Raw genomic sequence first — 21,690 nt, forward strand, 5'->3', positions numbered from 1 at the left:
GGGCCATTATATAACACCCCGATGAGCTGCAAAAAGACAGGGCAAAGTACCATTCTGGTCAGCACTTGCCGCATAAAGGGCCACTCTACAGAGTTGAAAGCCTCCTCCATATCCAAGAAGACCGCAATAGCCTTCGTATCTTGTCGCACATGTGCATTGTGCCAAAGACCGTACGTAGATTATAAGTGAGGTTTCTATTAGGCACAAACCCTGCCTGTTCCGGGGCAACTAGTTCCGGGGTCAAAGGGCCAGTCGGTTAGCCAGAATTTTTGCGAACAACTTAGTGTCCACATTCAACAAGAAAAGCAGTCTATACGATCCACATTCCTCCCGTGGTTTACCTAGTTTGGGAATAGCGACTAAAATAGCTTCCCTCACCGTTTGCGGCATCTGTCCCGTAATGCATATGTCATCAAATAACTCCGAAAGGTGGGGGAGTAATAAATCTATGAAGGTCTTATAAAAGTTCACTGTGAGGCCATCCGTCCCTGGGGCGCTATTCGCCCTCATTCCCGTCAATGCTTCAAGTATATCGTCTTTTTCAATGGGAAGTGAAAGGAACTCTCTGTGCGGGTTTGATAGAAAGGGCAACTTAATATGTTCCAAGTAATCTAGTATTTCCCCAACCATATCCGACAGGCATGAGGCGTACAGGTCCAAATAGTATTGTTTAAATCTATTGGCGATATCTACTTCGTCAGTTAGTAGGTCACCCTTTTCCGATCGGATTGCAGTGATTAAAGTCTTGCCACGTTTGGCTTTCAGCAAGTTAGCCAGCACAGATCCCAGCCTATATCCCTCCCCATATGCACGCGCTGTGGCATATTTCCCCAGATGCTTCACTTCACTGTCCGCTGCCTCCTGATACTCCTCCAATAATTCCTTCATTGCGTCTGTGGTCTCCCTGTCTGCCCCGGATGCCTGACGAGTCTCCAAGTCACCCAGTTTGCACTCCAAATTCGACAGTCTCTGGCGGATGTCGCGGAGTACCCCTGAGTGTTTAGCCATGGCCATCCCCCTAATATATACTTTGAACACCTCCCATACCATCTGGAAACTATCTACAGACCCAATATTAGTAGCAAAAAATGTTTCTATAGCTTCTTCTATCGTTTCTTTAAAGAGAGGGTCCGACAGTGAGTAAGGAAGGAAACGCCATATGAATGGAGGGATTGTCTTCTTGGGGGTGGACAAGACCAGCAGGAGTGGAGAGTGGTCCGACAGTGTGCGCGGCAGGACCCGACATGTACGGATCTCGGACATGAGAGATGTCGATGCGAGCCAATAGTCAATACGTGTGTGAAGGTTATAGTAGGCAGAGTAGTGTGTGAAACCACCATCCAGCGGGTGGAGATCCCTCCATACATCAGTGAGGGCCCCCATAATCATATCTCTTTCTATAGCTCTGACCGCCAACACCGGCCTTCTTACCGGCCCCCCTGATCTATCTAAGCTCGGGTTCCTGACAAGGTTGAAGTCACCACCCCAAAGCATATGTGTCGCCCCACTTCCGTTCACCGTGTTAGCCAATGTAGCAAAGAACCCCGGGCAGTCGTAGTTAGGGCCGTATACGTTAACCAGAAGCAGATCCAATCCCCCTTCCTGACATCTGGAGATCACGAACCTGCCACCTGCATCTGCCGTCAGCTGTCGCAACGTGTATTCAGATCTGGGGTTAGATCTGGGGTTAACCCATGTCATTACTCCTCTAGCATGAGTTGTGAAACCTGCGGCATTAACATTACCCACAAGGCCCCTGGAGCGCATCATTGGACTCTGCAGCGGAAGGTGCGTCTCCTGAAACAGGGCAAAATCTATATTATGTCTGTTTAGATAGTTCAGCACTTTGCGTAATTTGCGATGGTCATTCAGACCCCTCACATTCCACGACAGCACTCTGAGGGAATCTATAGGTCTCTGGTCAATAGACCCCCTAGTCATAACCATCCCGTCTGTCATGCGTCTCATAGTGTCCTGAGTCCTGTGGCTGATATATGTGCTGTACCTCATAAAAGAGCATGGCTGACCTCCCCAACCTAAAAAAAAAAACAGAGTCCATACCCTTCCCTCCCCTCCCCCAACCCACAGCTGACCACCCACAACTCGGTCGCGCAACATCCCCAATAGGGACCTCCCACACCTCCCCCCTCCCAACTTAGTTAACAGTAGTGGTGATTGTCACTTGCGGGCAGAGGTCGCTCTATATACAACTAAAAACCTGATGACAGCTTACACCTGTCCCGACCTCCACACACTGACTTCTAGCATCACACCCTCCACTGAACAGCTTTTCGTAGAATTACTTGTCATTGTACCGCACCGCACCCTAGAGTCTGAACCGTACCAGTACTGTGCATCACCCTGGGCGGCTCTCATGGATAATGCTGTGGCCACTATAAAGATACTGGATTCCCTACGTACGTCAATATACCCAGCCGGAGTGAATTGCCACGGCGCAGATGTATATATGAAAGTGTCAGTAGGCGTCCGCCCCAGCATAACCATATGTACAATCCTGGCACATTCCCCTTCTCCCCTCCACCCCCACCTCCCCATCCCTCAAAATACTTATCGACAATATACAACCAGTCGAGACTCAGTCCTGTTCATCCAGCGACCCCCCAGCAGCCTCGTTTAGGAGCTGCCGTTCCGGGCTCTGTCGGTGTTCCTTGTTCCAGTCTTTAAGAGCCTTCTGCAAAGCCTTCGGTTCTCCGAAAATATGGGAACGACCTTGTCTGTTCACCCGTAGCTTAGCTGGGTACAGCATTGCATAGTCTAGACCCAGCTCCCACAACTGTTTTTTCATGGGAACAAATTGTCGACGGGCCTCTTGTACTCGGGCAGTGAAATCCGGATAGAGTGAAACATTCAACCCTTCATATGACAGCGTTTGTTTGTCCCTCGCCGCGCGCAGAGCCGCGTCTCTGTCCCGGTAATCTAACAGTTTTGCTATGATTGGGCATGGCGGGGCTCCCGGCGTGGTTCGGGGCCATAAGGAACGGTGTGCCCTTTCCATCACGAACATGTTGGAGAACACCTCTGCACCCAAAAGGTCGACCAGCAGCTTCTCCACGAAACATTCCATGTTGCCCGTTTGTGTCGTCTCCAGCAGGCCCGTAATCCGCAAGTTACAGCGTCTCGAGCGGGCCTCCAAGTCTTTCGCTTTGTCCTGCAGCACCCGCATTATCCTCCCGAGCTGTTTATGGTCAGAATCCAGTGTTGTCTGGGCCTCTTCAACTTCCGTGAATCGCCAATCAGACATATCTAGCTTCTCCGCATGCTTATCCAGCCTTTCCCCCCATTCTATCCATCCGATAGGAGAGGGCGTCGATTTTCGTGCCCAGGGATGAGATGCCGCTCTGCAATCCCTTTTCCATAGATAACAGCAAACTACGGATATCCGGTTGTTCTTCCGTAGGAGTTGGGGGCCGATTAGTCGCCTGCGAGGCAGAGTCATGCGACTTAGAGCGTTTTTGTTCGAAGGATAGCTTGGGCTGGGTCCTGTCTGTTCTACCAATTGTCTTCCCTCGTGTGGGGGAGTTGGTCAAAGACTGTTGTGTGCTTCCGCTCTGGGAGTGAGCGGGCAAAGACTAGGCTGCAAGATCCCACTCAGGTAGCAGTTGTGGCGTTTCAATCCGGCAAGCGGGACGTGGTGTCTGTCAGAAGCACCATCGAGTATTCCAGCTACAAGGGGCGACACTTGTTGCTGGTGTCACTTCTTTTTCTTGCCGTATCTCCACTACGCCAGAGGCCAGCCAGCAGAGCAATGCCACCCCCGGTCACCTCTTAGAACAGCCAACTCTGTATCGCAGTTTTCCCCTTGTGCTGCGCTGTGCGAGGGCCAACTGCGTCCCTCAGTACTGCGTCTTTCAGATCCCTGCTGCCTGAGCTGACGTCAATTAAGCCTCGGGGGCCCACCCAACGTGTGCTCCTGTGGCAGCCGGCGCTCACGTTCCCTCTGGAAGCACACAAAATGGCGGTGCCGCTCGTCCTCCAGACTCTGCCCGTATCGCCTGGGCTGTGGGCTGCTGTCTTCCCCCTTTGAACTCTTCCGTTCAAGCGCCCCCGCTGCTCATTACCTCCACTGCGGGCAGCCTCAGTGTTTCTTGCCGCGGCCCCGGCCGCTTCACTCACGCCAGGGGGGAGGGGGGGTGTGGACTCCTCTCGGTATCTGTCCTCAAACCTCGCAGCGCTCTCTCCCATGCTGTGGGAGCGGACTCGTACTCCCTCCCCGAGCTGGACGCGGTTCCGTCAGCGCCCCCGTGGGGTCGTGCAGGCGTCCAAGCGAGTCAGGCCCCCGAGATGTAGGGGACCGGCTTGTCTCAGCAGCTTACCTCTGCACGTACGGGGATGCAGCTCCACCCCGCGCTCACTCCAGCTCGGGGATCAGTGGCCCAGCGCTCCACCCGCTGATCATCGCCGTATCTTCGGACAGGGGGGGTCCGAAAGGGTCGAGGTCAAATTTCCGGGATGCGACGGCCTTCCGACGATCGGATGTCGGTCCGTAGCTAACTTTCCAGTGGTGGGAGACCGGATAATTGCAGGATTATTGATCGGTGTTAAGGAGGTCAAGGCTCAGGCGGCCATTATTGTCGCAAGCCAAGCTCCGCCCCCAGTCCTGCTCTAGGTTTCGTATTTGTAGGTCATGTTGAATTTTCTCTGAAGTGTGCTCGACATCTGTGAGCCTACTGGAGGTGCTTAATGTTGATTGTGGTGTCACCAGAAGAGTATAAGAACCTGCTGGTTCGGGCATGCACCCAAAGTGTAACCACATCTTTGGTATGTTGTAATTTCCCTAGTATAACAGCCATCGTGGGAAATTCTTCTGCCCAAATTATTTTGAGTGACATTGTCCTGATCCTGACACAAATCTCAATGACATTGGAGCACAGTGGGAGCGCCCCAGTCAAACAAGAAAACTGAAACCCCCAGTACCCTAAAGCTGGTTAGGATCAAAGGGGCATGTAGCACAATGAAGAGAAGCCACACAGATAATCTCACCTCCTTTTCTGCATCACAGCTTGTGACCATGCGGGTGCTCCTCAGCTTATATCACCTTACTGGTGTCAGTCTAAATATTAAAAGTTATAAATATGGGGACTGGGGGTGGTTAACGGAATGCAGCTCCAATGGCAAATATACAGCATCAAAGTGCATGTGGCTGCGACCTTCCTTTTTTGGATTGACCTGGAACGGTTTCTGACCCTTGGCTGGGTGTACATTTCTTATACAGATGGCAGGGTAGCTGCAGCACTCTGTGAAGGTTTACTTCATTACTACCTGTATAGACTTGAGATCATCACATGGATTCTACTTGAATGGCCCTAAAGGCCATTGCATGGTTTAGGGAATCACAATATGCTGGTGGAGAATAGAAGGACCAATCATTGTTTTGCTTCTTGGCAGTCAGAGCTACAGATCTACCTTTGAACTGTTTACTTCCTGCTTTGATGTCTTACCTGTCACCCCTTTGATGCACATGCTTAATGCAATCAGTTCGTAAATAGGTTTATTTCAGGTACAACTCAAACCTGTAAAATTCACTAAAACACATTTTTCAAAACTTTCACATGGCATTGTCACAGGTTGCTAGAAGGTTGCATAATTAATCAATCAATCAAGACATTTATAGAGCGCACTACCTACCCGTGGGGTCTCAAGGCGCTGAGTCAAGCTTATAGTAAAAAATGGCACTGCAAGCACCACACTTCTTGACGCATCTGTCTTTACCATTTCCAGATTTACAAATCCCTCAACAGCACCAGAAGCAGTTTCATCCTTGAAATTACATACATTGGACAAAAAAACTAGAATGTGTCCCATCTTTGACCTAGTTCATGCACTTATAAAATATTGCTTGTTTGGCCATGCGGTTTGCTACTGTTAAAAGTAAAACTCTTAAACCAACACTACCTCTATCTTGGCCAGGTAAGGCTAAATTTTAGGTGCACACTTATGGATCAAGTATGTTTTGGTCAAGCTTCCACATATGGTGTTTGAAAGCAGCTTCTCATGTAACCAAAATTTGAATGCTAACTTGACCTCAGCTCTGTGTTTTTTTGTTTGAATTTGTTTATAGGTTAGGTCAAACCTAGCGGCAGTACACGTGCGCTACTCGAATATGACTTGTTACAACGAGAAGCGTTACAACAAACAAATGATGGACGGAATGCTGACAATGCATACATTCTACCCCAGTCAAGAGATCTGGGTTAAATCCATCGTTCTTTTGCCCACTACACCACCCCAGTTCAGACATGGCCATATGCAAATCAGTCTTGACCCTGTGCCTCATAGGAACAGTCCAGCCCGAACTGCCGAGCCATGTCTTCCCTGGACCGGAATCAAGCATCCTAGGACCGGTTTCTGGCTATCAGCCGTCATCAGCCAGGATAGCTTGACTCCAGTGGCGTAGTGAGCACGGGTCCCACGTCTGGGAATACCCATCCCACTTAGGGCGAAAAGCGTTACAACAAACAAATGATGGACGGAATGCTGACAATGCATACATTCTCCCCCAGTCAAGAGATCTGGGTTAAATCCATCGTTCTTTTGCCCACTACACCACCCCAGTTCAGACATGGCCATATGCAAATCAGTCTTGACCCTGTGCCTCATGGGAACAGTCCATCCCGAACTGCCAAACCATGTCTTCCCTGGACCGGAATCAAGCATCCTAGGACCGGTTTCTGGCTATCAGCTGTCATCAGCCAGGATAGCTTGACTCCAGTGGCGTAGTGAGCACGGGTCCCACGTCTGGGAATACCCATCCCACTTAGGGCGAAAAGCGTTACAACAAACAAATGATGGACGGAATGCTGACAATGCATACATTCTCCCCCAGTCAAGAGATCTGGGTTAAATCCATCGTTCATTTGCCCACTACACCACCCCAGTTCAGACATGGCCATATGCAAATCAGTCTTGACCCTGTGCCTCATGGGAACAGTCCAGCCCGACCTGCCAAGCCAGGTCTTCCCTGGACCGGAATCAAGCATCCTAGGACCGGTTTCTGGCTATCAGCCGTCATCAGCCAGGATAGCTTGACTCCAGTGGCGTAGTGAGCACGGGTCCCACGTCTGGGAATACCCATCCCACTTAGGGCGAAAAGCGTTACAACAAACAAATAATGGACGGAATGCTGACAATTCATACATTCTACCCCAGTCAAGAGATCTGGGTTAAATCCATCGTTCTTTTGCCCACTACACCACCCCAGTTCAGACATGGCCATATGCAAATCAGTCTTGACCCTGTGCCTCATGGGAACAGTCCAGCCCGAACTGCCAAGCCATGTCTTCCCTGGACCGGAATCAAGCATCCTAGGACCGGTTTCTGGCTATCAGCCGTCATCAGCCAGGATAGCTTGACTCCAGTGGCGTAGTGAGCACGGGTCCCACGTCTGGGAATACCCATCCCACTTAGGGCGAAAAGCGTTACAACAAACAAATGATGGACGGAATGCTGACAATGCATACATTCTCCCCCAGTCAAGAGATCTGGGTTAAATCCATCGTTCTTTTGCCCACTACACCACCCCAGTTCAGACATGGCCATATGCAAATCAGTCTTGACCCTGTGCCTGTTGTAACGCTTTTCGCCCCAAGTGGGATGGGTATTCCCAGACGTGGGACGGGTGCTCACTACGCCACTGGAGTCAAGCTATCCTGGCTGATGACGGCTGATAGCCAGAAACCGGTCCTAGGATGCTTGATTCCGGTCCAGGGAAGACATGGCTTGACAGTTCGGGCTGGACTGTTCCCATGAGGCACAGGGTCAAGACTGATTTGCATATGGCCATGTCTAAACTGGGGTGGTGTAGTGGGCAAAAGAACGATGGATTTAACCCAGATCTCTTGACTGGGGGAGAATGTATGCATTGTCAGCATTCCGTCAATCATTTGTTTGTTGTAACGCTTTTCGCCCTAAGTGGGATGGGTATTCCCAGACGTGGGACCCGTGCTCACTACGCCACTGGAGTCAAGCTATCCTGGCTGATGATGGCTGATAGCCAGAAACCGGTCCTAGGATGCTTGATTCCGGTCCAGGGAAGACATGGCTTGGCAGTTCGGGCTGGACTGTTCCCATGAGGCACAGGGTCAAGACTGATTTGCATATGGCCATGTCTAAACTGGGGTGGTGTAGTGGGCAAAAGAACGATGGATTTAACCCAGATCTCTTGACTGGGGGAGAATGTATGCATTGTCAGCATTCCGTCCATCATTTGTTTGTTGTAACGTTGTCACAACGAGAGTCATCACAACGCGTGCCATAACAACGCAGTCATTACAACGACCGCGTTGTTACCATGCAAAGCCATTACTACGCAAGTCATTACATTAGAAATATTCCATTTACTATTCCAACTCCAGCCTACGTAACAGTAGAGAAGGTGTTGGAATAGTACTATTTCTAATGTTAGCACGCCATCTACTGCAAGTCGATTTAATGACTTGCGTAGTAATAGCAGTGCGTTGTAACGGACATGTTGTAAGGGCATCGCGATGTGATGCCCGCGTTGTAGTGGCTGTTTCCCGCGCTACTCACTTTGCGAGGCATGCTGTATTAGGGTATGCACTAGCAGCCCCACCAACTCTCCACCCATATTTCTCATTAGCTTTGTGTCATTGTCCTTCTTAAATGGTGGCTTCTTATTCATAAATGGACTTGGTACCGCCTTGTCTCCAGTTGTGACCGCCCATAACGACTGGACCTTTCACTTGGCTCGTTACATGGCCTGTTTTATCTAGGGGGTGAGCACTATTTTTGTTATTGGCACTAATGGGGACAATGGTGGCTGATTTTTTTGATATTTGTATAATGATCGCGGTGCCCGCTTTAGGGAAATTGCGATCATTTTACATTTGAATTTTATTTAACCTATATGTTGAGCACGGCGTCCACTTCTGTGACACCACACTATGTTAAATTTTTTTTTATTTTTTAACTTTCATAGTGAGCGTGGTGCCCGCTTCAGGGACACCATGCTTTGTTTATTTAATTTTTTTAACCTTACAGCTGAGCGCTATGCCGCTTCAAGGACACCGCACATTTTTTTTATTTTTTACTTTAACACTGAGCGCGGCGGCACCCGCTTTAAGGACACCATGCTCAGTGTTAAAGTAAAAAACCGAGCGTGGTGTCCTTGAACCGGCGCCAAACTCAGTTTTAAACTTAAACGACCATTTGCAATGCAATAGGTCTAGCATTTATGCGAGTTTAAGCTATTGGCATTGTAAATGACAATGCATTTTATTTATGTTTTAAAAAACAAAACAAAAATAATAGGCATTGTCATTTACAATGTCAATAGCTAAAACTTGCGTAAATGCGAGACCTATTGAATCACAAATGCTTGTTTAAAGTATTCTTGTTATTCGCAGCGCCCATCATGCGCTGCAATGAATATGAATACTTTCACAAAGGCACACAATCTGCCTCACAGCCACGCCCATTTAACAAAAGAAATGCAGCAAGTCTACAAGCACGATGTATGCTTTCAGGTGATTCTGAAAGCACACGTCGTGCTTGCAGATTCGCTGCATTTCTTTTGTTTATAGGGCGCGGCTGCAGGTCAAGGCCGCCTCTAGGGCAATGCGACCAGTGCCACTGAACCGAGTGCTGACTTTGGGTGGGGGCACCGTGTTTGCAGGTATATTATTGTTTTAATAGGACTCGCCTCCAGCAATTTTCAGACAATAATAAATATGTCAAGATAACTCTGGTGATTACTGTTCTACCTGGAGAAAGATCGGAATTTTCTCTAGAGGAAATTTTAAGGTAGCGCAGAGAGTTAATATGCCTGCTGCAAAGAACATGTGCCATGCAGATCACAAAGTGCATAGAAAGGAAATAGGTTAGCGGGTTACTACTTTTGTCAGAGAGTTCATTTCGTTACTTGCAGTTTATAACTCAAAATCCTAGTATAGAACAGTAAACTATTAACTGTCATCAAAGAACTTCATGCATACTGCAAGGTATAGATTAGAGCATTATGATTTTTTCTCCAGCCATTCATTATCCTAATGTTGACGAAAGGGTTCATTTGGGTACAAAGTAATTCTTATTAAAGAGAAACCCTAACCATGGTGTTACATTTTAAATTCTGAGTTTGTGCTTCTCCAGAAAAAGCACTCACACTATACTGCCTACCAGTATGGATGACATGTCACTCATACACCTTGCAGTCCTCTGTCTTATGTAACATTTCTTATATACTGATTTACATACCAATGATTGATGGTCTCTGTTTAATGTGTGTGTAATGTAAAGTACACCCTACACTGGTATGAGTGGCGCTATAAAACTAATCAAATGCATCTCAGAGAGAGTGGTAATAGAGACTTGATGGGCACTGTTAAAGGGTGATAGTGAGGGAATCACTGGCGGAGGTGGTCATTGGGGGGGCGACAACAGACATTGTCGCACAGGGCGCCATCAGCGCTAAAGCCAGCCGTGTGTGGGGCATATTGTGTGCCTCTGAGAAAGTATTCATATTAATTGCAGCGCATGACTGGTGCTGCAATTAACATGAATACCCACATAATCTGCACTGATATTTGTCGCTACACCCACAAGTGTGGTCGGGTTCCTGGAGCCCATAGCCTTAGCTGCAGCACACAGAGACCTTACACTGCTGCACACAGAGGAAAATAATTAGAGGGAACATTGGTGGTAAACCACAAATGTTTGGAATTGATACACAACTGGAGGTATTGGGGACTGATCTAAGTGACCATAGTATTCTTTCAGTGTCTAATGATCTAGGGCCTCATGTAGGTAGCCAAATACCGGTCGGTAACGGCCGATTTTCGGTAAATATGCCGTTACCGACCGGTATTCAGACAAGTGAGATGTAGGAGTCCAAAAACCACCTTTCGGTAAATATGAGGCGGTAAATACCGAATCATATTTACCGAATTCTAAAATACCGAATCAGATTTACCGAATACATACTTAACGAATCGGTAAATATGAAGTGGTAAATATGAAGTGGTAAAAATTAAAATGACATGTAGGAGCACTCGGTATTTAAGAAATCCAAGAAAATCGGTAAATAAGAGTCGGTAATTAACACGGATTGAAAGCAGGTGGTAACCATCAACAGTGCATATTAGCAATCCCTAAATGCAACAGCGTGGACAACATGGCCGCTATGTATGTCATTGCAAGGCGCCTACGTCTACAGGCAGCAGGACTGAGGGTTTGGCGACGGGAGGAACGCATCTACAGACAGCGCATCACACTATTCCAGCTGACTGATGCAGAGATACATGAGAGGTACAGGCTACACCCCGAAACCATCATGGACTTAATCAGGGACCTTCACCCACTCCTAGACCAGCCAATAAGAAGGGCGCACGCCATACCCCCACATGTGCAGGTGCTCTGCAGCCTACATCTGCTGGCATCCGGCAGTTATCAGGTGGTGATAGCTGCGGTGGGTGGGGTATCCCAGAGTTGCCTGTCACGTTTCTTCAGGAAGTTCCTGGATGCCATGATGCAGAGAATGCACCACTACATCAGCTTCCCCAACACACAGGCTGCACTGCAGAAAACAAAAACAGACTTTTATCACATGGCACAGTTCCCCCATGTCATCGGCTGTATTGATGGTACACACATCCCAATCTGTCCACCAGCTGACACAGAGCACATCTACAGGAACAGGAAGTCCACCCACTCCATCAATGTGCAGGTGATCTGTGATGCAGGGAACATCATCACAGATATTGTTGCAAAGTTTCCTGGAAGCACCCACGACTCTTACATCTTCCAGAATAGTGGGATCTACACACGACTGAGTGCCGGAGAATTCGGAGAGGGATACCTGCTAGGTAAGTAACAGTGACGCCCCTTGCAACCTGCAAATCATAGTGTATAGAGGCATGTTACTGATGTTACCCTTTTACTCATCTAGGCGACAGTGCATATGCATGCCGGTCATTCATCCTCACTCCCTACCTACACCCAGCAACCCAGAGTGAGAGACGATACAACGTGGCACACAAAACAACACGCAATGTGGTGGAGCGCACGTTTGGACTACAGAAGAGCAGGTTCCGCTGCCTCCACAAGAGCGGAGGCGCACGCCAGTACAAACCCATCACCTGCTGCAAGATTATTGCCACTTGTGCAATGCTGCACAACCTTGCCACGAAAAAAGGGACAGATGTGGAACTAACATATTTTGAGGACAACGAGGATGAGTCAGGACAGCCACAGGGCAACGCAGCTAGAGTGCCAACTGCAATCGATGGGAGAGAGAGACGGGCAGAGATCACATGCAACTATTTCTGAGTAAGTAAGGGGACACAGACAGTTGTGAGAAGTCATGACGTAGTTGTAATGTGGCACCACGCCATGAACACATGAACAAGCCAATCTGGCAATATCCCATCTATACAAGAAGTAAGTCCAGGGTTACGTCACCCAATGGGAAGTGGCTAAGCAGGGCTACATCAATGTTTGCGCATACGCGCTGCAGTGGTGGATGGCACGGCCTGTGCATCCTCACTAGAGCCAACCCCAAGCCGCCTGCTGCTCCTGCGTGCTTCTGGGACGGGGGGTGTGATGCTGCTCCTGCTGCTGGTGTCGATGCTCTCCGCAGCATCCCCTGCAGCAGTTGTCGACGCCTGACTAGTCAATAGCACCCCTAGTGCAGTTGTCACCTGCACCATCCCCCGAGACAGGTCGCTGCAGCACTGTGTTAGGCCCTCCTGCATCGTCACAGAGCGCCGGCACAGTAGAGAAGTCGCCGTTGCCAGACGGTTGAGTGCCCTGTTGGTAGTGTCCCTTCTCTGGCGTTCCCGGCGCCGTGCTTCGATGTCAGCATCTAATTTGCTGCACAACTGCTGGATTGACTGGGACATGTCCCGAATGCCCGCAGCCATGCCGCTGATGTTATTGTCCATGGTGACTAATGTGGTTTTCATCACCCGCATGTGCCTCTGGACTGACATGACTGCCTTTGTTTGCAGGCGCTGTTGCTTCAACATTTGGCCCTCGAGACCCAAGAAGACACCATGGCCGTCAATGGGTGCTGGTGGACTCTGGACACGCGACCTGCGGCGCCCTCTTGCTCCCGTCTGTGCTGCCTGTGAGGTGTGGGGCACAGTGGCATGGCTCCCTTCCTGGGACATGGTGAGTTCGTCAGGGCCCATGCTGTCATCTGACGAGGTGTCTAAGGCTCGTAGCCTGGCTGCTGGATGCCTCATCATTCTCACACCTGCAAGCGGAGATGTGGCCGGTGACTCAAACATGAGTGGCGATGCTGGCTCTTGGTGAGGTGATGCTGGCTCTGGGCGAGGTGATGCTGGCTCTGGCTGCGGCGAGGCTGCCTGTGTTGGTGGTGCGGGTGCCAGTGGGCCTGCTCCCTGGTCTGTACTTGTGCTGGCTAGAGGTGATATTTGTGGCCGGTGTGCCGTCTCTCCTGCAGCATGCCCTGTCTTGCATGATGTCACATCTGTGGACAGAAATACAACATTGGCTCAGTGTCCCCGAAGGGCTGCATTGAAAGCGTCACAATAAATCATTTCACATTCCAAAATGTCCTCGGTCTCCTTGTGCCTCGAGTGCGTGACATGCCTTGTTGCCCTGTGACATTTACGTCATGGTTAGTGTTTCCCTGACTACATCTCCCGGAATGCATTGCCTGTCTGCACTGACACGTGTGGACTGCAGTGTGATTCTCGTTTCACAATGGGGGATGTGGGATAGGGATAGGGGGTGCTACATTGCTGTGCTTTCGTCTTACCTTGTTGTGTGGCGGCTCTGGCAGAGCTGTCGGCGTCCCCAAGACCCACGACGCTCTCTTGCTCGATTGTGGCCCCCACCAGCTCCTCCAGTTCGGTGAGGGCAGGTGCCCTGTTGGTTCCACCTCCAGTCTGGCTGGCCTCCTTCTGGATGTCGCCCATCTTCCTCTTGGTTACAATCCTCAGGTCATACCAGCGCTTCTTTAGGACCTCTATGTCCCTGTGGGTCACTCCCACTGCATTCACCTGGGCCTGGATGGCCAGCCATATGTTGCGCTTTTCCGCCTCAGGCACTTGCAGGGATTGCCTTCCGAACAGCTTCTGGTGCTGCTTCACCACCTCCTCCACCAGCACCTGGAGTTCCTTGGGGCTAAATTTCAGCTTCCTCCTCCTTTCCCCTCCGTCTCTCTGTGTTCTCTGGCTGGACATGATGTTCGTTTTCCCGCTCGCACAGGCACCGGCTCCCTGCCTCTCCTCTGCACTCCAAGACTCTCCAGGGTCGGCTAATTATGTACACCTGCCTGGGTGTGGCCACTTCCTGGTTGGGTGGGCTGTGGTTGCACGGGATTAGCTGTTTCGTCAAGTCATGTGATTTTATTTACCGAATCCGTACATACCGATTCGGTATTTTCCGATTCGGTAAATACCACCTCGGTATTTTCCGATTCGGTAAATACCACCTCGGTATTTTCCGATTCGGTGAATTCCGATTCGTGATTACCGAATGTTAACGAATCGGTAACTGTTACCGAATTTTTACCTACATATAACTTACCGATTCTAATTTACCGATTCGGTACGGCTCGGTATTTAAGAAACGGTAAAATTTATTTACCTACATGAGGCCCCTAGAGCTTAATGCTCTTAATTCATAGAATTCTGGGAAAGAGTGTAGTCTGTAACAAATCTAATGGGTGCACTTATGGGGCATGTGACAATATAAAGAACCTGGGCCATAGTATCAAATCAGCAAGCCTGGGCCCCCTGACTTTTCACCCGATTACCCTATCTGGTGGTTGGAAAAGTAGTTGACCTTTTCCCGAACATTTGAGAGTAAAGATAGAGGTAGTAGAGTCAAGTCACCTATCAAGATCCCTTGGGCTGTAAAAAAGGTGAATTGTGAAATAAACTCCCTAGTTAGGAAGCAATTTACATTTTCTTTAATTATGGGGTAGAAGGAAATGAATCACTTTAAGCGCAGAAGAAATAGACTGAAGGTGTCTGAAAGAAGGAAAGAGGAGGATGAGAAATTGATCAATCTGAGCAAAGCCACTACTTCATTTAATTCTCGTTAGGCTTTAATAGCCCAGTACTGCGTCATTGGAGTTAAAGGTGAAGCTATTCCAATATCGGATGATGAGCGGACACAGTACATTTGCCAACAATTTGAGCAGTAGTGGCCAGTTTGTGCTTATCGTTGAAGCAATTTCATTGGAAACATATGGCCTGCTTTCTGGAAGGAGATTGAGGGATTGATTACTTGAGGATCCAAGAACTTCCGGGGCTACTGGGCCTGATAAACTCCCAATATCACTCATTAAACAGAAGGCTTCTTTATGGGCTATCTTTTTATGACTACTGTTCCAGTATTGCTATCTGTCTGTTGATATTCCATCTTCTTGGCAGGGAAGTATTATGGTACCCTTATATAAAAAAAGGATCAAAGGCCTCTACTGCCAGCTGGATGCAACAGGCAAATTATTTGCCAAAAGCATATTACTTCATCTTCAGGAATGGGCATTTGGCAATAACCGTATACCTGCTGACCAGGCTGGCTTTCGTAAGAATTGTCGTAACCTTGATAGAATCACAGCCCATCAAACCCTGATCGAAAAGTATCCCTTGGCTAGGGGCATGTCCATGTATTCTGCTTTTATTGATTTCTCCACAGCGTTCAACAGGGTTAACTGAAAGACGCAGTGGAGAAAATTGTCTACACTAGGGATAGGGATAACAACCCGCTCACTTCTGTTTGTCTCTTCATCCTTCATAGTATACATCTAAAATTGCTCCCATGTAACCTGTAGGTCGTAGCACGCCCCACTCTGCAGTGGAACGGGAAGATCCCAGTGATGAAGCATGCCAGCAAGGAAAAACCCTGGTGGGTGAGGGTTATTTAAAGAAAAACTGTCTGAGTTATATCCAAACTGGTGTGGAAAGATATTCCTGCACAACGGATGGACTCATTTTGGTTTAAAATATAAGGAATAGGAGGTCGAGTCCTCTGTCTCTCTCCTCTACCTCCCCCTTTTTTTTCAAATATACCTATGGATCCCCATGTGTCAAATTTGAATAGGTGAAACTATTCATCTTTTGATGGTAGTAATGTTTTTCTTTTCTAAATGTTTTTATTGTGAATGTTCTTACTACTGTTGTATTGAAGATAAAGATGAATTACTGTATTCTGTATGTGGATCTCTCTTGAGTTCCATAACATAATAAAAAAATAAAAATGTAATTGTACAGTCATTGAATCAGACCAAACATGTGGTGTACCAGGGTGCAAAATCTCTGGCAATTTATGTTCAGTTAGAGATTTGCTATCGTATGTTAAACACCATGATCTTCCTATGTGTTTACTCAACTTACACCAGGAAAAGGCCTTTGATAGGCTGAACCACTTTTTATGTTCAAGGTTTGACAGCACATGAAGTTTGTTCCTAAATTCCGATTACGAATGGCATTATTGTACTCAAGTTGTTAAAGCAAGATCATGGTCAATGGCACATTAACTGACTCTTTTCCCATTTTATCAGGAGTAAGGCGAGGATGCCCCTTGTCCCCTTCTCTTGCTAATTCTGGCTTTATTGCTACTCTGAATGCTGATAAGCTGATAGAAAGGATCCCTGTCCCATTAGGAATGGGGTGTTATTTCACTGCTTCTGCTTATCTGGATGATAAATCTGTTTTTTGTTCAGACAACCTTTCAATTTAACAGGTTATGTGATATTGCAGTAGATTTGCATCTTCATCACCAATTAAAATGGGAAAGATTGAGTGTTTGTATGTTAACTGGAAAGAAGACAAAATAGATTGGGGCCTTAAAGTGGTCCAGGATTGCATCAAAATTCTTGGTCTGTTTTTTCGAGAGGGTTGGTAGTTCGCAGAGCTGGTTGGAAAGCATGTCAAAGGTCAAGCAAAAGATTGCACTTTGGGTTGGGAGATCACTCACCAAGACCGGTAAAATTATTGTTGTAATGGCAGAATTTCTATCAAGCCTTCTGTATGTTACTGTGGTTTTCCTGCCGCTGAAACTGACTGACACTAAAATAAAGGTAGTTTTCCAGTTAATTTTGGGAGGGAAGCCTCACTTTACAATCCTTGTTTATTTGCAACATGATATAAGGTAGCATTTGTCAGGACAAGGAAGAAGGAAATGGGCCTTTATTGCCCGTTTTTAGTTGAAATTTCTGGTATGCATCGCATGGGGCATGGTAATATCTAACACCATGCCTCATTCAGGAGCCTGCTCTTTTGCTTTAATTTTATTACAGGAAGCACAACTTAAAAGGGATTCCTTTGGGCCTGATTTTATCCAAGCTTATTTACAATGCAGTCATAGGGGAAGAGTTTCACATACCAGTCAGTGGATTTTCTGATCAGACTTCTAGAGCGATGTGGGGAAATGTTTCTGTAAGGTATCGGTTTAATATCCATCATGACCTGGCACAGTTTATGGTACATGATTGCCTGCCTCTCCACCTCTGTGTGTATAGGAGAAGTTGTTCTAAAGTCCCATTTTGTGTCAGGAAGGGATGTTTGTCAGAGGAATCCGCAGCTACCTTTCTTAGGGGCATATCAGCAACGAGGCGATATAAAATTATCGCCGCTTTTGCATCCGTTCTCAGCCGAAAAGCGGCGATAATTTTAATCGCTATATCAGCAAGGTCACGCTGTCGCGTGAAACCTTGCATTAGCGCCCGGATTCTTAACGCCCAGCATTGCATCTCTAATGAGATGCAAAGTGGGCGTTCCTGACATGACATGACAGGAGAAATGTCGCTAAGCGACATTTCTCCTATCATCAAGCCCCACGCTATGCGGCAAGAAAAGTAGCGATAGCCCCTGTTATCGCTACTTTCCTTACGCCTGCTTCAGGACTGACTTAGCCATGATATCCTATGGAAGGTGGATATCATGGCCAAGTATGTGAGGCCCTATCATCAAGCTAACGCCAAACTTTGGACACCCAGTGATAATCTCACGTTTGGCAGTTAGCACTAGGATTTTTATCGCTTTTGAGATAAGCGTTGCTAATAGCACGCTATCTCAGCGATAAAAATCCACATTAGCCGGCGATAATTATCCTAGCGCAAAGTGTGCTTAGCGATAATTATCGACGGTTGTTGCTGATATGCCCCTTAGTAATCCCCTATGGAACAGAAGGTGTGGGTTTTAGCAAAGGTATGGCTAACTTCCCTAAATGCAGATGTGATTTTATCTAAAGAGGTTGTGGTTTTTGGTCGAGTCAGATCCAGCACCCTATGCTAAAAATGTTTAATTGCTGTGAAGTGCTTGAAAGATTCTCTATGGAGCCAGGAACTTCTTGCTTTTCAAAGGCATTGATTTATCCCCTCAATTGATCTATGCACTAACCCGTTCTTTGGTCCAAAATTATAGGTGCATAGACATATTACAGAAGGGCAAGTTGAAAGCTTACTATGAATGATGTTGAGGCGATCATGGGTCATGGTTGTTTCCTGATTTTTATTTTTTCAGACATGAATTAATGTGTATATTTGGTTTACTCGTTTCTTGGTTTATTATTTACACATTATTCCATATGTTTTTACATTCCTAAAGTTTCTTTTTAATTCAGAATAGAACACCATCTAGATGTAAACTTGGTGTAGAACTTCTCAAATGTCGGGCCCCCTGATACATGGATTGGCTAACATGCATTCTGCCCTTTTACCTGAATAAAGGTTTTTGAAACTTAATAAAAACACAAGTGAATGAATGCCTGGAGGTGAGTTAAGTGGAGTAGGAGTGTTTTATGCACTCTCACAGTGGTGCGAGCTGAAATTACCACCAACATTTTAATATGGGGAGAAAAATAATTTTGAAAAGCTGCAGTTCCACAAGTAGTTACAAGAGATCTCCCTCAAATGCAAATGGATAAAATGTCAATCACAACCCAGTGGAGGGTGTGGCTTGAACCTAGAAATCAGGATATATACTTTAGCCACTGTAATGACCTGTGCTCATTTTCTGGAGTATTCATAAATATACCAAAGCTGGTTTATAGTGAGGAATGAACATTGTAATTTACATTAAGGTTCTTGAGAGTTATGGAAATAGTCTATGAAACGTCATTATCAGTCTCAGTGGCGTAGCTAGACCTGAGACTGCTCGGGCAGTACCTAGCCTTTGCTGCCCCGCGACAGGACTCATTGAAGAGTGTGTGGGGGGGTGCTGGCGAATCCATGGATTGCCGCCCAGCGATGGTGCCGCACTGAAGAGCGGGGGGTCTAAGGGATGCTGATGAATGCCGCCCTGAGACGGCAGGTGAGAGCTGGGGGAGGTTGCCGCCCACAAAACTCGTGCCGCCCGCGGCAGACTGCCCCTTCTCCTTGCTACACCACTGATCAGTCTTGAAGTGCAAGTGTGTAACAAGTTCTGTTTTTGGAGAACAATTTTTTTGTTTGTATGTGTACATGTGCAAGGGCAAAATGCAGTCACTCAAGGTGAAGGCATCCAACGGCTAAAGTGGGAAGGTCTGTTGATCTATACCTACTACTGGGGTAGGAGGGAGTGTAATTTAATTGATGTTTCAAAACACAGATTGTGAAAGAGTGTTGGTTGGAAGCCTCTATATATGCATGTAATTTTATTTAATTTTTGGGGGAAATCATGAGGCTGACAAGATAGCTACAGCTGTCTTAAGGGATTTAAGGATAGACCTAATACATCAATATGCCCAATGGTTTGTAATTGTGCTGTACATCTTTGTTATATTGAATGGGAAACCTTCTGCTCTAAGATTCTGAAAGTCCTTGTCCTACTCCTCTGACATCACTGCTCCAACTATCATTCTCTATCAATGCACGTTGTATAGTACCGCCTTTATGTATGAAAATGTTTGATGCTACAAATAGAGAATAAAAGAGGTAGGAGATAAGCTTATAGAAGCACCTTAACTTTTGGATTTATTGTGATATTAGGATTTATGCAATAGTAACTACTGAAATCTCACACAAGCTTAGCTTCCCTCAGACCTATTTTATTTTAGGGACTTTCGTTGTTTTTTTTATTATAGTGGTAAGGATTTTATAATGGTAGAGGTGAGCATCATTTAAAAAAAAAAAACATTTGCTTTTATATTGTGTTTATTATGTAGCATTTTTGGCTTTTTTCCATGATTAGTGTTGGTGAAGATCCTATTGAGTGGTGCATTTTTTTTAGAAGCTGATGTAGACAGTGGTATGTTTTACTCGATGTTGGCAAAAATCTTTTAAGATCTACTTTGGTGCTTATTTTGGCAGATGTTTGCTTACAAAAGTGTAACTTTCATACTGACTTCCAACATAACTTGTGGCTTGCGTGTTTGTGGTAGGTATGACAGTTGGGGTGCCTTCTGAAAGTATTTGAGTAAGTCTGATTTTCAAAGCCATCATGAACTGTGGCTTTTATCGGTGTCTGTGATAGGTTCAATTGGTTGGCTTGTAAGGGTGAAGATATCACCCACACTGGAGTGCAGATACACTAGTAATCGGTGCAATGCACCGCAGCGACCAAAATTGCTGTGCTGGATTGCATCAATGGAAAAGACAAAAACAGCAAGATATCTAAAAAGATACAGTACTATTTTTCTCTCCCCCGGCACTGACACACTTTTGGATTTAAAAATAAAACGCAGACAGGTTTGCACCATAGGTTTTATCCTGGAGGGGGACCCTTAAAATACAACTATGCTTAAATATTTCTTCCAGTTTGTGTGTATGATGTATAGTGCATAACAAATGAAAATGTTTTGAGAAACCTTTCCCCAAACTTTAAGTCTGATTCGAGGAGGCGTATGCTTTTGGTGCTAACCGCTGTCTACCAATGTTTGTAGATATTTATTTGTGTAAAAACACTTTGGTGGTTGCGTGGGAATGCCCAATACCACCCATGGAACACCCTTTTGAGTTACAGTAGCTCAAAGTGGCGGACCTGTCAAAGTTATGGCCTACATTTGTATTTCTAGATGTGATTTTTGGGTCTTACAAAAAAAGGGTTCTGCCCATGCCAAGTTTGTTTAGTTTAATGTTTACAAACATTAGAGTGGCTGTGTTTTTTCAAATCAAAATAAATTGACTTCTGTTTGTGCTAGGTAGTTGAGATAATTGTGCCCGCCAGGTCATGGGGTTCATGCACACCGGTTTTTGCCATGTAACATTCATGAACATTTGGGCAGGGTGTGAACACATGCATTTGCTGACAGTCATGCAGTGCAGCAACTTTGCTTGCTGTGCTGCATTTCGTAAACACTTAGTAAATCTTCCCCTACCTGAACTGGAGAAGCTAAAGGGCCTGATGGGCTTTAGGTAGAGTGAAACCTGCATGTTAGGGTGACACTGATCCCAAGCATTACTGCCTTTGTGTCCCCCAGCATTTTCTGGGGCTAAGCGGCAAGGCCAGTTCCCAAATAGTCCTAGAGGAAGCCGGTGTAGCTTGGCTCTAATATTGCCACAAGATCATGAGCCAGATGGAGGAAGAGAGACTCGGGCCAGTTGTACTGCCTGCCTCTGCCCTCCCAGTCTCATCATCACTGAGCCTGAGCGTTGGAAAGCAGGATGCTGCAGACCTCACCCACCTGTAATGAGTAGAACTGAGCTGCTGGCCATGCTCAATCAAAGTGGAGCTGATGTGTGTGAACACCAGGTCTGTACTGCAAGCACGGGTGGGCAGTGCTGATGGGGTTAAAAGCATAATCTGAACTTGGTTCTCCCCC

The 21,690-nt window shown here is 46.8% G+C and overlaps 1 protein-coding gene across 5 annotated transcripts in view; it reads right to left on the reverse strand.

The window, feature by feature from the left end:
- Positions 1-21,690, reverse strand: part of LOC146775743 (uncharacterized) — a 328,795-nt gene that overhangs the window by 187,561 nt on the left and 119,544 nt on the right. The window lies entirely within an intron of this gene.

This window comes from Triturus cristatus, chromosome 12 (assembly GCF_964204655.1).
Source record: "Triturus cristatus chromosome 12, aTriCri1.1, whole genome shotgun sequence".
NCBI classification, from domain to species: domain Eukaryota; kingdom Metazoa; phylum Chordata; class Amphibia; order Caudata; family Salamandridae; genus Triturus; species Triturus cristatus.